Source organism: Dasypus novemcinctus, chromosome 10, assembly GCF_030445035.2.
Source record: "Dasypus novemcinctus isolate mDasNov1 chromosome 10, mDasNov1.1.hap2, whole genome shotgun sequence".
Taxonomy (NCBI): domain Eukaryota; kingdom Metazoa; phylum Chordata; class Mammalia; order Cingulata; family Dasypodidae; genus Dasypus; species Dasypus novemcinctus.
The window spans coordinates 126,422,040-126,439,381 of NC_080682.1; positions in this window are offsets into that span (position 1 = coordinate 126,422,040).

The window sequence follows — 17,342 nt, forward strand, 5'->3', positions numbered from 1 at the left end:
ACCTTGTCATACTATAAAGGATATCAGCTCAGTCCACTATTAAGTCTTGTGAAAAGAGTATTGTTCATATTTATTTTTCCATTGGGTGATTAATGTAGGAGAGAAATCTGAATGAAGTTATTCACCATTGCACATGAAAGAACACCCTTTGGGGGCATTTAGACTTGCCACAAATAGAAATTTAAACATTATGACTACAAAAGAAACTCAGGCATCACTTAGTGGCAACTGGCAAAGGTGGTGTATTCAATCAGGATCCTGGAGGAGGAGGGAATATTGGCTATTCAGGTCAAGAAAACTATGGATTTGATAAGTGTGTTTTGGTACTTGTCTACTTCCTTTGTAAAAGCCCTCCCTCCCTGCCCTTCTATCATTCAAGGTCTGTTATCAGCCTTCTTCAAGATCCTACTCTCTTCCGATTTCAAACAAACCACCAGCAATGTATGCTCTGGGAAAGAAAGCTCACCTTTGTGGAAGGCCTGGTACATGCCACAAATTTCCTGCATGATCTCACTTAGCAGCACATGAAAAAAAGTTTGTTCATATCTGCTTAATGTATTTCTCCATCTCCATTTAAATTTTCAAAGATGAAAATTCTTCCACATCCACTCTTCCTTCACCCCATATACTCATTTATTCTTGGTTTTTGATAAATCACTGTTGATTTATCACTATCTGGATAAATCACTATCTGGAGATAGAGCTAGCAAGCCCTCCAAGAGCTCAATATCCAATGTGGAGGGTGGCGCTCATACGAGACTAATTAAACAGCTCAAAGAAAATCACTGAGAATGGTAGGGGCCGGTGTGGTACTTGGGAACAAGTAAATCCTTGATGGGACTGTCTTTACTCAAGAGGTCAGTCCATATTCTGCTCAGGTCATCGATAACAGAAATAATTACATCTGAAGACATAGCACTCAGGATTTCCATCAGGTGAGAGACCAGGCTGTGGAAGACTAGGCAGGGAACACAAGGCCACATTGTGCTCTCTGGTGTCCTCTGACAAGTCAGTTCACCAGTATCTCATCCTTATCTTCTCACTCATCAAAAGCTGACTGCCTATTAAAATCCAATTTAAACAAATAAAGAGGTCCTTTCCATGGCTAACTCCAACCAGAGCCACAGATGTTACTTTCACGAACGGCTAATGTAATAAATTGTTCCCTGTCCACAGTCTTGCTGCCTGCCCTGACCTTGTCCTCATACTTCCCAGAAACCATGTTAAACTTAGAGGAAGATGTCCTGGTGTCTGTATTTGAAAGCAGATGTAAATTCACCATGAAGATCTCATGAAGCTTTACAAAAACTTTTGTTCCTGAGATAGAAGGGCAAAAATGGCCTTTTACAGAGATTTTAATTTTTTTCTTTTAATTGACATTTGTTTATGTTCTCTTTCCTAGTTCTTTTTGGTGTGCTAGTGGTGGCTTTGTATGGATTTTCAGGGGATGTAGGTTTTTTTTTCCCTCGGGAGTCTTACACTCCAACTCCAGGAATTGGTAACTTTCAGAATTTCCCATATACCAGTCCTATAGGTAAATGTTAATTTGGACAGGATACTGAATTAAAACTAAACCAGATTAACTCCCTCTTTTTTTTTATTTGTTTTCAGAAAATGAACTATTCTTTAAACCTAACTGCTCTGCAACTCGAGTGAGAGTGGAAAGGTAAAATGATGAAAGGTTTCCTAGAGACAATGAAGAGCTATCTAAAGTGGATCAACAGCTCAAATGCACCCATACCTCGCATTTTCTAATGGGAATGGACACTTCAGCAGCACAAAAGGTTGTATTCACAAGTTGTCAGGCTATTGAAAGCTTTCTCCAGACTTTTTGAAATATCCCTCTAATGAGAAATTAAAACTAAAGGAGTGATACTATCAGAGAGATTGTTTCTCCCAAGTTTCTTTAGATTGAGAAACAAAATCCCTGAATGCTCTTTGTGGCTGGACTTATTGACCATTTATGGAGGCTTGGAGGAATTTCTTTACATGGCCCCTTAGAAAACTCAATTCGGGTGGGAAAGGTTGAGATCTGTCAGCTAACCCAGTCTCCCTCGAGGGATGTTCAGAAGGAAGAAGAGAGGGGGCACTTAGGAAGTGCTACTCACCTGGGATCAGTGTCAGTTTACCTCGACAACATCCTATTTTCTTTTCTTGAGCGACCGCCCTCCACCAGGCACGGGATCACGCACTGCCCCAGCTGAGATTTCAGCTCCTAACCATAAAAAGGAGGCACAAAGGAAGAGAAAGATGAGAACATGCTAGTACAGCCTACTTGGTAATGCCACCACGCTCCTGTCTGCTTCCTTAAGAAGCAAAGGCCATACGTGGCCCAATGGGGAAATACAGGGACTCAAAGTTCAATTCGCTTTTCTCCCAAGCAGTGAAGCTAGATATCAGGCAGCAGCCTGTTGTGGAAATCTAACACATTAAAATCCAAGTTCATGTTTGCCCTCAGAATGCTTTGAAGATTCTGAAGCTTCTCGTCTGTATCAGTGGGTGGCCTGCTGTCTGGGCCCGTTTTGCAAGCGGCAGAGATCCCGACTGTCTCATTACTCACCATGTCTCTGTTGCTGGCATGGTGCCTAAAACACAGTAGACTCTCAGGAGATACGTGACCTAGGAAGGACAGACAGAAGGAAAGAATAAAATGAAAGAAACCCAATTATCAATGTGTTCTATGCAGCTTATTTCTATTCAGCTAGGATCCTGATGTGGAGAAAACCATTTATCTAACTCAACAGGTGGGGTATTAAATTAAAAGAGGAGTGCTTGCTCTGCTCTCTTCTGCAGGCTGAGGCTGAGGGCAGGCCTCATGAAGGTGGCACTGCTGCCCTCACCACCCTTCGGCCCTCGCAGGTCTTGGGCCTTCTCTCCTCCTCCACCATCCTGGTGGCTTCTCTCCACCCTATGGCTGTGGACAGGCCATGTTTATAGAAGGCAGAGCCTTATGCTGGATCACAGCCAGAAGCCCCTGTTAGCCAATAAATAGCAAGAAAGAGGATGTTGGCACTGGGCTGTTCTGGCTATCCAGTCTTCAGATAAGAAGTTGACTGGCCCTCAGGGAGCAAGGCACCTTCTCCCCTTTCACACTTTCTTCACTTTCTTTTTCTTTCTTCCTCCTGCACAGCTGTCCATCTCTCCTCCTGTCCTCAGACTCTCCCCTCCTCTCAGGAGCCCAAGAAGCACAAGCTGGCACAGCAACCTCTTTGGATCTCTGGTCCTTACACCCTAAGTTATCCAGCCCATTCACGTCTAAGAGGGAGTGAGTTAGATGGCTGCCTGGAGATGAAATCTAGATGCCCTGCAGCCTCTCGTTCACAAGAAGCTCTGCCCTCCAGGCTCCACTCTGGGTTCTAGGTTCTTGGCAACATCGTATAATGGAATTAAGGGCATGCCATAGGGTAGGCAAGCACATAGCGTTTATTCAGAAACAAGAAAAAGGAAAAGACGTGCATGCAGGCATGCTACAGGGTGAGACATGCGAGCAGTCCAGGGGTAAATGGCCTCCCCTCCCCCCCAGTAAGGAGGGACCCCAGCTATTCGCTGTCCTGGTCGGTTGCCTTTCAACCTTCACGCTCAGCTTTCAGGGAACCAATGGGGAGGTCATTCTGTTTAGGGTCTTCTAGGGCTTCTTTTGAGTTTCAAACATGACCTCATGACTGGAGTCTTCTGTGGGCTTTTGGGCTGTAATTTATGGCTTTGCTCTCAATCGGCTGCCTCTGCTCAGGGGGTCTCTGGGCAGGGTCTCCTGGCCAAGTTCTGGCCAGTGGCCTTCCCTGTTCCATATACTCACCTGCCTCAGCACCACCTACAAAACACCAAGCATCTCCCTCTTTTGACTAAAAGGAGTGGCTGCTATTTCTTTACAGCTTGATCCTCAGTCCCGTCTCCCCTGCCCACAGTTAAGATTTATTGAGACACTGCATCATAAAATTGCCCCTGCTCTTGACAGCATCCAATCTGGAATAAACCCTTGCTTTCTTAGATCTTCCCTCAACTCACCCAATCAAAACCTAAATCCTTTAATAAATTCTTTCTAATCCCAAGATACGTGTTCTCCCTTGTTGCAAGGAGCTTTAAACTCAAGTTGTTCAATTACAGGTTTCCCTTTGGTCTTTGGCTGAAGAGAAATGATGATAGATAATAGAGGTAGATGATAGATTGATAGATGATAGCAAGATTGATTGAAAAATTGATTAGATAGGTGATAGATAAGACATATGACAGATAGATAGGAAGAAAGAATACAGATAGAACAGATAGATAGGAAGAAAGAATACAGATAGAACAGATAAATAGATAATGATAGATAATAGAGTTTAGATTGGTGTCTGGCACACAGAAAATATTTGAAACCTCTTTCTGAACATTATTATAATACATAGCTTGAGGGTATTAAGCATAGGACGTCATATTAAGTATAAGAAATCGCGTGAAACGTAAGGATCAAAAAGGAGATCCAGAAGGTCAGGCCTGTTTGTCAAAGAATAAAAATAAATCATGAGCCCATAACAGGAAGTCAGCCCCTAAACCACAAGACAACTCAGTAATTCCCAAAGAGGCCAGTAAACAAGATCGCATTCTTAAAAACCCTAACGCAGTGCCTGGCACATAGAAAGCATGCAAAATTTTAGCTATTCTTTTACTCATCTTCATCAAATACTCAGAAAGCACCTGGAAAGAAGATGAAGTCTGCTCTCTGTTTATCCTCATCAGCCCATGAAGGACAAGAATACTCGTTCCACCCTGAAACAGCACATGACAAGGTACTACTTCTACTCTCAGAAAGCTCGTAGCCGCCTCATCTGCAACTGGAAAGCACAAACAGGCTCCTGTGCAGCAACCCTCTCTGGCATCTGGCATTCTATGGTACAGCCCCGTGACAGTCATTTGCAGTGTAAATTCGAGTCACATCCCAGCAATTTTGCTATCACTCTTACTCCAAAGTCACCTTGCAGGGTTCCCCTACAAGGCTGTGATTATTTTTCAACTTTATTGCTAAGCTGATTTGTTTTCCATTTGGTTTTTGATGAATTTTGCTCTTAACCAGAAGTATTTTTCAGTGACTAGTAAGAAGCCCAGGGAATCCTTCCAGGACAAGCCTTCTGAGCAAGCAGGAATAACACATAAACGAATGGGCACCCAGCTCGCACCGATCATTCTACAGCCTGCGCTCCAGGAACTTACCAATTTATTCCACCGATAAGAACGGCACGCTCACAACAAAGTCATGGGAATTGAAAAACAATACATCTGTGTGCATTACTTATTCATGCCTGAGTCACATGGGTGAAAAATACTAACCATTAACACCAGAACAGCAATCTTTTATGATAATTGTGCTATTGCTTTCTCTACCATTCACCCCATCGTGAGCTCCATGCAGAAGACAAATGGTAGTAAGGCAGTTAGTTATTAGTTACTCCTCCTTCAGACCATAGGCTGGGACTTGAGCAAACAGGCTCTGACTTCTAAGGTCTATAATGTTGGGGTGAAACATGAAATGCCATCAATTCACACTGGTCTGCACTCATGCAAACCATCTTGGGAGTGCTGGCACAGTTTACGGCCTAGGTTCTTAAAGTTTGTTGTATCAAATTAAGATTGGAAATAGAAAAAAAATAGAAATTTGCACCAATTTATGAAAATTTTTTCTCCATCAGTCATATTCTGGTCATATCTTCTTGATAGTCTTGCTTTGTCTTATCTTCCAAGTGTTTGACCAGAGACTTTGGGAATACTCTCCTTCTACCCACATAGTTTTTAAAATTTTGTTCTTTCTTCATTGGTTTATTCTTCTTCTTGTATAAGTAATGCAATAGAATCTTACTATGCCTTTAAACACATGGAGTTTTAACTGTCTTTTAAAAAGTACTTACCATCCTCACAACAGGTTATACATCCTGGATCTCAAAATGAGTCATTCCACAACACTGTGAGAGAAATCTTTCACAGGAGTGCCTACACATCCGTGGTATCTTCAATACTGAAATTTTGCACTTCTGTGGGCTCCACTTTTTTGAGGTAAGTAGAGTGTTGACTAAATCTCTGCATGGGAAGGTGCTGCTAAGACCACGGAGCTCCTCAGGTCACTGGAGAGTCACTTGCCTCAATAAGATATACATAGCAGAGGAAGATAAAGAACAGGGAGGGGGAGCACAAGCAACAACTACGGAAATGAAGAGTAATTTCTGACAACGGAGCCCGAGAACCCGGAGGCGCCCTGTAGCTCGTTCCGTAGATTCTGACGACTGGAAGGGATTAGAACAGTTCCGGATAACGCGGGGGCAATTAGAGGGAGTTTGAGGCTGCCTTGTTATTTATGATTGAGCAAGGTCAACGTGATTAAGTCTCTTCCATTATTTATAAGTTTGTGTGCAATTACTGTAAATTCTAGGTGTTTTGTATGTTATATTAGAACTCTTGGTAATGTTATTTTAAGTCCTCGTGATATGTATGTACATCTGTTTCCCCCAAATTTCAGTCATTAAAGCAAAAATACACACGGCAGGCTCTGACATTAATCAAGGGAAAGAGCAAAATAATTTTTGGCATGCTGAAATTTTTTTAAAAGAGCATAGGATAATGAAAAGCATAGTCATTTTAAATCTCTATCCTTTGCTTATGGAAAACAATCTTGAAAAACAGTTTACATCACACTATTGACGTGAGTCTTTTTTGAGATGTCTCTTTTGGTGGCCACTTCTAACCAAGCACACAATTCCTATTATTAATACCAATGTTTGTGGTTCAATAAGTCAATTGTTCAATCAGCTATAGCCCTGAAACGTATGAATGAACAATGAGGGAGTGTTCTCGTCTAAATTTGCATGGCTAACTTTTCCACATTGATGGCAGAGCTAGTTTAGAGCATCGGTTTCAGACATGGGAAAATTCAATTTAACTATCCGCTATTATAATTGCCATGAAGCAAACATCAACATAGGAAACCATGACCTAATTATAGTATGAATTTTAACTAGAGACAAAAGTTACATTCCAAGTGAATCACATCGATTAACTCATTTCCCAAAAAGCTAACAAATACTTTAAAAATAAGACAACCCCTGGAAATATAGGCAAAGGAGAATCTTCCCTTATTTATTGCTACTTTTTGACAGATACTTCTAAAACAGAATTTAACAACTCAAAAATACAAGTTTTAGTAAATGATGACTAGACAGTAGGGTAAGAGACCCAAGGTTAAATTGGAAAAGAGAGCAAAAGTTTTGCAATTCTGCCCTAGGAGATAAAAAGGAAAAGGAATAAACAATTTCACAGGCTTGGAACTGTATTCCACCTGCGCTCTGACTACTGAGGAGATGAGGATGAGGAACAGGGACACAATGGAGGAACATTCGGTTCTGCCAAGGGGCAACTTCTGGTGTAAGAGCTAACGGTAGACCCTCGAGTGAAGGGCTGCCAGCTCAGAGGCACCCCCCGGGACTGGAAGCTCTTCCATTAGTTCACTAAGCTACGGGTGTTAAGAAGAGGTTATCCGGCCCCCCACCTGCTTAAATTATACAGGTAGTGGTAATCACAGAGACATGCAGCAACCACAGAAGGAGGATGTCTACTAGCATAGAGTACCAGGTGTCAGCCACCATCGAGGAGAAAGGATGCCATCTTCACCGAATGTGCCAAGCAGGTCTTGGCTTTCACGTCTCACGCATGGAGTCCCTTCATCCCGCTTGATTGCTAATATTTATGAACTCTGTTGTCTTTCCTGATTAATGGCCAAAATTGGTGCCTGGCTAACCAAATGTCTAATGGTTAATTAAATAGAAAAAGTTCTATTTTATAATGTGATGATGCAAGTCTTAACCAGAAATAACTCTTGCTCAATATTAATCTAGACACAAGACCAGGAGTCTTGCTCCTACACACCGTCACCCTACACACACTGTATTCCAGCCACATGCGTGGGCTACATCGCCGAAGCACAACCAAGCTCTCATCTCCACCCTTAAGACTTGGTTCAGCCTGGCTGCCGGCTTATTGCCAGACGCGTCCCTGTGCCTCTGCCACGTGGTAAACTCTTGGTTTTGCTTTAACATCTTGTTCAAATGCCTGACAGCAGGTTGTCACCTCCTCTAGGGTCCCACAGCATTTTCTACACACAAACTCTCCCAACCCTTAGCAAACTGTATTCTGGCATATATGTATCCAGGAGCTCTTTTGACTGTGAATTCCAAGAGAAAAAGACCTCGAAGCAAAGTCTTTGGTAAGGAGGTCCATGACAGAGGAATCTTGGACTGCTCTGGGCTTTACTTAGAGGAGGAGTGACCCGGGGGGAGGGAATGGACTTCATATTTCTATTTCCTCGCAGAGATGCTTTTCTCGAGAAAGGAAAACCACGTTATTGCAAGGGTGCAATGCATCGATGAGAGGCTAAGGAGTCTGGGAGGAAGACCCCAGCAGGATGTCATTGTCAGCTAAACAGCTGATGCACATGCAGAAGTCTTATAAGTAAGAGGGATACAGTCCCAAAGGAATTAAATAGGCTGGAAATCCAGGCAAAGAGGGGTTTGCAACCCCTGGGGCCCAATGATCGTAACAAAACCCAAATCTGATTAGGACAAGCATCTTTTCCTAGGAGGTCTTGAAGGAGAAAGAGGGCCAAGGAGCTTCTGGGTCGGGGAGCTGTGAGGCTTTGGTGGCTGCTGAAGTTGCTGTCCAGGGAGATCTCCAAGGGCTGGTCAGGAGCTAAGATCTCCAGAAGCAGGGCCCAGTAGAGCCTGGGATGGGGCGACCTCTCCAAGCGAGGAGAAAGGGCCGCCCTGGCTGAGCAAGCGGCCCAGGCTGCCGGCTAGGGTGGAATGGGAGTAATAGGACAGCCGACCAAACAGACACGACACGTGGGAGCGAGCCATGCCTGCTGGGCACAGGGTTGTTCACGGACGGGGTGTACCATCAAGGACCCTGCACAGTGGGAGCGGGACTGCACCCTGGCTCCAGGCAGCTGGTCAGGGCTCTAGGAGCCAGGGACCCATACCTGACAGCAACCGAAGGGTGAAGCTCCGGGCCTGGGTCCGTGGCATCTTTCACCTTTGGGATCACGGCACACAGGACTGGCTGTAAAAATATGTGCCTGTTTCAGAATTGCTACCCATAGCTAATGAAAACTCAACGTCTTTTTCATTCTTGTAACAGTCCTTATTGTTCTCTCTAACTCAAAAAGCAAAGGAGAGCCTTTTCTTTCATTTATCAGCAGCTCAAAGAGCTGAAAGGGCACTGCATAAAGTGGCTGTTACCAGATTTCAGTGGAAGTTGACCAGGGAAAGTGAGAGACCTACAAATTCCATGGAGATAGTTGGTAGCTTTTCAGCTCATATGTTCATGGCAGGATCCATTTCAAATAAGATCCCTGTAAGCAGCAAGCTTGTAGATACTATCCTTAGCAATCACTGACGTCCATGTGCTTCTTTTTGCTGCTCGTGTTCATCATTCGTCCATTACTGGGAAGCTTTTTTCACTGAAGGAAAAATCACTCTGGTTCCATGGAATTTGTAAAATGTAAAAATCTGGAAAAGATTGAGACCTGGACCAAGAGTTCACCAAACTTCATGTTCTATTCAGAGATGTCTACACTCGCAGGCTCCCATGCCCTCCTCGCCATCTCTTAAGCCCACTCCACGCAGGCTCCTGCTCTCCTCCCCCGTTGCCCCACCCACCCCCGTTCTTCCCAAGTCATCAGTGACCCCCCTCCCTAAACCTAAGGGTAGTTTTCAGTCCATACCAACGGTGTTCAGCACCGCTGATGGCTTTCTCCTCCTGGACATACTTTGTCCTCTTGGCTTCTCCACAGCCCACCCCTCCCCTCTGCCCTGCTCCAGGTGCTCTTCCTCCTGCTCACCGGCTCTCCTTCCCAGGCTCCTTTTTCTCCAGTCCCCATAGTGTCCCCACTCCCCAGGCTCAGTGCTGGCTCCTCTCTGCCTTGCTGAACTTAGAGTCTCAACGCTTTAAATACCACCAGCCGGCCAGGGGCCTCAAATGTGTGCCTCCAGCACAGCCTTTTTCCCAAAGTCCAACCTTCTCTATCCCCTCCCTGCTCAATACCTCCACTCACATACGTCTAATTTTTAAAAGTCAAACTTAACACGTCTGAATTTCTGATCTCCATAAATCCTCTTTCCTCCCCAGCCTTCTCTCTCTCAGCTGATGGCAACACCACCTGTCCAGGTACGTAGGCCAGGACAGAGAGGCACCCTTGCCTGAATTCTTTCCCTCACTCCCATGCTCACCTCATCAGCCATTCCTTTTGGCTCAGCTTTCAAAATACTAATACAGAGAACCAACCATCCCAGAAATATCTACGAAAAACAGTTTACTATACTGAAATACAGTTTAGACATTAATCCACGCCCATCCTCATATGGATTTCTGTACCACCCAATAAACCCATTAAATAGTCTGCAAGTGTCACTTCAAACAATGGCTTTTGAGTTTCTTGTCTGAACATTCTAAACAAAGGAAAACCAAGTTTTGGTTTAATTTCAGCTTTATTTTCTTTCTAAATGTCTTTCTCTACAGATGCTAATGTCTCACAGTTAGTTCATTATTAGAAAGTGACTATTTTTTCCCAGAAGAGCATAATGCTATTCATTTGGCATTCCTGAGAGCCTATTAATACAATTTAAGGTATTTGAGGATAATCAAGGACATACCATTTTTAGCTTACTGTGCCTGAATGGTAATTAACAAGAAATAAATCATTCCTTTTTGCCATCTCTTAATACTTACATATTTCTTTTTTCTCCCTTTCTATCTATTGAGTGATAAAATGTATATTTATACTCTAGAATAAGCACATTACCCGTTTTCTCCCTAGGTATAAAACACATTTTACATCAGAATAGGATACAAAATTGAATACAGTGCATAGTAACAAAGTTGCCTGTATTTTCCTAGGTAAAAAGAGTAAAAGGCCCCAACAATATTTATTGCATTTATTAATCCATTTAGCAAACATTTATTTAACATGTGTAATATGCCAGGCAATTTGCCAGGGACTGATGATTCAGCAGTGGTCAGGGCAGATGTGGGTTCTGTCCCTCAAGTACAGTTCACAGTCTTAAGGCAGTTACAGACAAAGGAATAGGCATGATGGTACCATGTAAACCCTGCTGAAATGGGCAAGGAGCAGAGTGCCACAGGAATAACCAGGAGGGAAACCAAACATCAAATTAAGGACATCAGCAAAAAGTGCTTAAGAAATAACTTCCAAGTATGATGTGGAAGATGAGTAGTGAGGTGGGTTGAATGATGGACCCCATTGAAAGACATATTTCTAATCTAAACCTGCATCCCAGCGGGTATGACCTCATGTGAAAATGAGACCTTCTCAAGGTGTTGTTTTTCATTAAGGTGTACCCCAACTGAATCAGGGGGCTCTTCATCGAAATTACTAGGAGGCATTATAAAGAGAAGAAACTGGAAGCCAGAAATCAGAGAAAAACAGGAGCCAGAAGCCAGAAGCCAGCAGAAACCAGGAGAGCAGACACTGGAGAGAAAGATGGCCTGTGACAGGGGCAGAGGCGGCAGCCGGGGAGGCCCTGGGATCGCTGCCAGCCAGCCGCAGAGCGCCACGAGAGAAAGCACAGCCCTGCCGATGCCTTGATTCTAGACTTCTAGCCTCCTGAATGGCGAGGCAAGAAAGGTGTGCTATTTAAGGCAGCCCAGCACAGCATTTGTCACAGCAGCCTGGCAAATCAAGACAAATAGGAAGAGCAAGCTTATCGGGGAGGGGAAGGGGATGTCAGGGGGAGGCAATGGCTTAGGCAGTCGGAGGAGAAAACCCACCTTCTTAAAAACCCAAGACGTTCCTACGGCTTGAAGAAGAAATGAAGCTGAGAAAGTAAACTGGAGCCGGTTCTAAGCCATAGCAAAGAATCACACTTAATAATAAGAGCAATGCAGAAATCTAAAGCATTAGAGCGAATGATCAAATATGCGTTCCAAAGGCTCACTCTCAACGTATACTGTAGAAGACACTGCGAGGGGCAGCATCAGAAAGAGGAAACCAGTTAATCAATAACTGACACAATCTTGGAGAGAGAGGATGATGGTCTGAGCAGAGTAAAAATAGAAATAAAAAGCACAGATAAGAGGGATTTTGAAAGTTTGGGTCATTGCCAAATAGAATTTTGGTTGCACAAGGGATTTTAAATTCTAACAAATTCAAACAAAAAGTAATGCCTATTCTGAAAGCATGTAAACCAACACCTGGACACAAAGACCTAAAGAAGTTAATTAAATTAAGTGAAGTCCCACAGATAATTACTAGTATACCTGGGCTTAATATAGGTCTTCCAGTCCAGTGATTATGTTTCAATATTTTACATGTAAGACATACTAGTGATCTGAATAAAACTAATTCATATCCGTTCATTTAAAATGCTACAAAAGGAAGGTTATGAACTATGATGTTTAAAGTGAACTTAAATCTGATCCTTGCAATTCACATTTTAGAAATGTAATTTGGCCAAGTACTTTCCACCAAATGTTTAAGTCCCTTTGAATTAGTGAGTACATACAATTGCATCTCTATCCAAGAATAGCCTAATACTGCTTGCCAGACACTGCCTCCGGCCATACCAATCAATTGTTAGAGCCTTTAGCAGATAGATTCATCATATACATTAACCAGCTGTCTTGAATGGAAGGTTACTGAAATAATGACTGGGAGTAACAAAATCATGAATAAAATATGAGAATAGGGATTGCAAGTTATAAAGTTCCCTTATCAAGTCTGCAGACTAAATGTGCGCTCCAAGGTGGTTCTCCCACCCTGGGTGACACAGATGAATGATGACACTGATTTAAAAAAGGAGAGAAGAACAGATTAGCACCTTAGGTTGAATTCTGTTGGCGTTGTCATCAGTTGGATCTAAATAAAATGTGTTAATTTTGCTGTGTGTTCTCAGAATTTGGTTGTGAAAATGAAGGTATCGTAGGCAACAGAAGATAAGAAAAAGTGAAGACAAAATAGGTCTTTTCAAGATACAAAGAAGTATAGCCAATGAAAAGGTAGAATATTTTGTTTAAAACCAAATTCTTCTTAGGACCAAGATATAATCTGAGTCTGGTTAGAGAGAGTGAGGCACAAGAAATATGAGGTGATTGTTGGGATCATGTGTGCTGGGTGGAGGTGAAATGGGGTTGTGCCCCAGGAAGGAAAAGGGGTGAAGAGGATGTGGAGTTTAATATACAGGATATATGTTTAGACTCCTGAACTGAATTACCTGGGTAAGCCTTGCTGAGGCCATACATATTTTTGAGACATTCTGCCAATTCTCTACACAGTCATAATTTAAACACTAGAGTAGCCAGCAATTTCAACCTGGAAGCAAGTCTCATGGACAAGGTTCAGAGCAAGCAGAAGTTAACTTACCACTTGCCCAAGTACTGCACTGAGGTTTCCTACACAAGAAGATTTGTTTTCCATCAACCCTGACCTCCCAAGCAATGCAGAGCTGGGAATCATGTTTTCTGCTTGTTTGGTTGTTTGTTTGCCAGTAACTGCTTAGTAGATTTCTATTTACAGAGAAAGCAAAATTCACCAGTTCTTTCCTTATTTTGAATGTGTGATTATTTACTGTGAATTGGTATTGCTGTACTTTGTAAACAAAGGAATTCGGCAGACAGAATAAACATGTGCACAAGAGAATGGGGAAGAATTTCTCTATTTCTTGAGGGAACTAATTGCCTTCAGGCACTTCAAAAGCACCCACTCATAAACTGACATGAGAATATCAGAACTGTCAAAATCAAACCAAATAGGAATGCCCAGTCTCACTCCTGAGGGTGGCTCCTAACGATACACAACAAAAGAACATTGGCTCCTTTTAACATCTACCTCAAAGATTATAGAGACCAAAAACATACCAGCTCCTCTTTGAAATTCAGTAAGAATTTATTTAGCCCTTTAAGGGTTGTCTTATATATTTTTACTTATAGCTCACCATTTTATTATTTCACTTAATCTTTACATCAGCCCTAAGATGCAGGTGTTTATCCTAAGCCTGGGGAACCAGAAAGCTTCATTTATTCATTTGGCAAGCATTGATTCTGTGTCTGGTTTGCGGGAGGTCACACAGTGAGTCACTGATGGCACTGGAACTGCTGCGCAGATCCGTGTGACCCCACACCCTCTACTTTGTCCCCCATCCCATGTGTGTCTGACACAAATGAGAAACACGGCCCCTGACATCCAGGAGCCAGACCAAAACAAAGACAAGGACCCTCCAAAATCACACGTCAGCACAGGCCCCATATGAACGTTGAGTCTGCATGGCTTACTGTGGATTGGGCAAATTTCCTGAACACTTTCAAACTCAGTTTTTCCTCAATAAACTGGGACTAGTCATAGTGTCCAGAACATGCCAGGCGAGATCGTGTATGTACATGGTTCTGGAGTTCAACCTGGCGGTGGGGTGGGAGGGAGTATTCTATGGGACCTCCCCTTTACCAAACCCAAGGGGAAGGAGACCACTAGAGCCTGGGCAGGTTTAACATCTTATCGGCCCTAAGCCATTGAGTGGTGCCCCTTGGCAGACTCGCTTGACGTGTTTCTCTTCTCTGTTTTTCCATTGGATCAGAAAGGGTTTGCTCTTCTTATTCTCTTCTCCCTCCTCTCCCTCTTCCCCCTCCACTTCCTCCAACACCAAATCCATCCTCCTGAACGTCAGGACAAAATCAAAGATGGGCAGGGTGGGAGCTTAGGGCAGCTCTGTCTTAGGCACTGGCGAAGACTTGATCTGTCTCTAGTACCTCTTCCAGGAGCCGGCTAATTTGTTTTAGATGGAAGAGAAGATAGAAAAAATCTGGTTTGGGCTTCAGGAAAATAGGCAGAACAGATCTTGCATTGCTTTTTTCTCAGGACTATTTAATCCTACATAGCATAGGAAAAGGCAGCCCTCCATATGCTTTAGCATAGCTTCGGGAACAAGACCCCCGGAATAAAGGGGTTACCATGCCCTGCTTTGACTCTGTGCACTGACCTCCCTCCAGAGGTTTACAGCAAGGAAGCAAGCCTGACACCACGAGCTCCTCGGTCCCCAATCTAACACCATCGTAATACTCTCCCCTTATAACTCAGTATCTGTTAAACTTAATACTCAACTATTTCTCCTCTCTTCTTAAGTTCCAAGATTTGCGGGTAAAACTCAACAGTTTAGCCTATCTGCATGCTTTATGGTTTTAATGATTGCACTCATTTATAGAGTCAATGTTGCATAAAAATAAATTAATCTTAAAACCTTCTTTCTGATTATTCAGATAATTCCCAATCTAGAACATGTCCAGGAAGCAGTTTGCATAATTTTACATCATGGGAAATAACAAGAGTGTACTTCTGTAATACATATTCAGAATTTTCATTAATTTACACTGACCTTTCCCCTAGGTAATTCAAAGGGAGTGTTGTTTTGGCTCATCAGCTTTCCTTTGACCTAAACTCATTTTAATATCAGCCTCAGTTTTCTTATCCCTCAAATAAGAATAATGTAACAATGCTTATTTCTTGGCACTTGGAAATCACTAAATAAAAAATGCTGTGTTTGGATAAGATGTTTTACAGTAAGGTTTAATGTGCCTGAATGAAGCATGAAGAAACTTGCACACTCAGACCTTGAGTAAACAAAATAAGGCAGACTTTTCAGTTAAAGTTACCTTCTCATTAAAAAACTCTGCTGACACGAGCTCCATTCCAATTGTGGCAAACTAGATTTTATAATCCAGTATTAGTCTTATGGTTTTCTCAGCAAGCTGCAAGATTTCACAGCATCACTTTTAGCTGTATAATCACATGGCTATACCCCAAGATAGTCAAGTAGTTTTAAATGGCATTCTTGATACAAAGTCTGTCTACATTTTTTTTTTTTTTAAGATAACAGCTCTGGAAATGAAGGAGTCTCAGGACATAGGATCAAATCTGATGGCAAAAAAGTTCAAACGTCACCATAAAGATAAAGTCACTGAAGCTCTTGGCACACAGGAGCAGTGCCTGGCGATTAAGATATTCTTTTTTTTTTTGTCTTTATTTTTTTACATTAAAAAAACATGAGGTCCCCATATACCCCCCACCCGCCTGACCCCACTCCTCCCCCCATAACAACAACCTCCTCCATCATCATGAGACATTCGTTGCATTTGGTGAATATATCTCTGAGCACCGCTGTACCTCATGGTCAATGGTCCACACCATAGCCCACACTCTCCCTCAGTCCACCCAGTGGGCCATGGGAGGACATACAATGTCCGGTAACTGTCCCTGCAGCACCACCCAGGACAACTCCAAGTCCCAAAAACGCCCCCACATCTCATCTCTTCCTCCCACTCCCTACCTCCAGAAGCCACCATGGCCACTTTCTCCACACCAATGCCACATTTTCTTGATTACTAATCACAATAGTTCATGAATAGAATATCAGTAAGTCCACTCTCATCCACATTCTATTCCTCCATCCTGTGGACCTTGGAATGGTTGTGTCCAGCATTTATAAAATTTCCATAACATGGCAGGCCAGCAATGAACTGGACTCTACATGTGCAAGTACAAATCGGTTGTGACTCCAGCCATCAAGAATTCCCAGCCTGGTTGGCTTTATGCAACACAGTGTGTTAAGGATCACGTAGGAAGTGTGAGACACACAATGGAGGCGAGAAGGAGGGAGCAGAAACTAGGAAAGTCTTCGTAGACAGGTGGACTTAGGCGAGTCCTGAGTGACCGGTAGGTCTTGGTCAGGGTCCTTGGGTGGTGAGAGCCAGGTGGACCACAGGCAGAGGGAATCGACTGGGCAGCTGTGCGGAAATGCATCAAGAACCATGTGGAGAACTCCCTGAACTCTGACCAGCACAGCTGAGCTCAGAACGGAGGGCACATCTGGAGCAGTGTTTCTGGAACTACCTGTGTTGCTTGATAAAAATTCAGATTCCCAGGGCTCATTCTTGACTCACTGAATCAAAATCGGAGGAGTAGATCCTCCCAGGGCCCACTGGATGGAACGTGGGAGAGTTGTGGGCTATGATGTGGACCATTGACCATGAGGTGCAGCGATGCCCAGAGATGTACTTACCAAATGCAATGGATGTGTCATGATGATGGGAGAGAGTGTTGCTGTGGGGGGAGTAGGGGATGGGGGCGGTGGGGTTGAATGGAACCTCATATTTTTTTAATGTAATATTTTTACAAATGAATTTAAAAAATTAAAAGATTAAAAAAAAAATCGGGGGAGGTGGGGGCCCCGTATCTGCACTTTTAAGAAACACACCATGTCATTCTGATACACACTGAAGTCTGTAGCCACTCACTGCCTACGCATGAGGTTAGAGGGTAA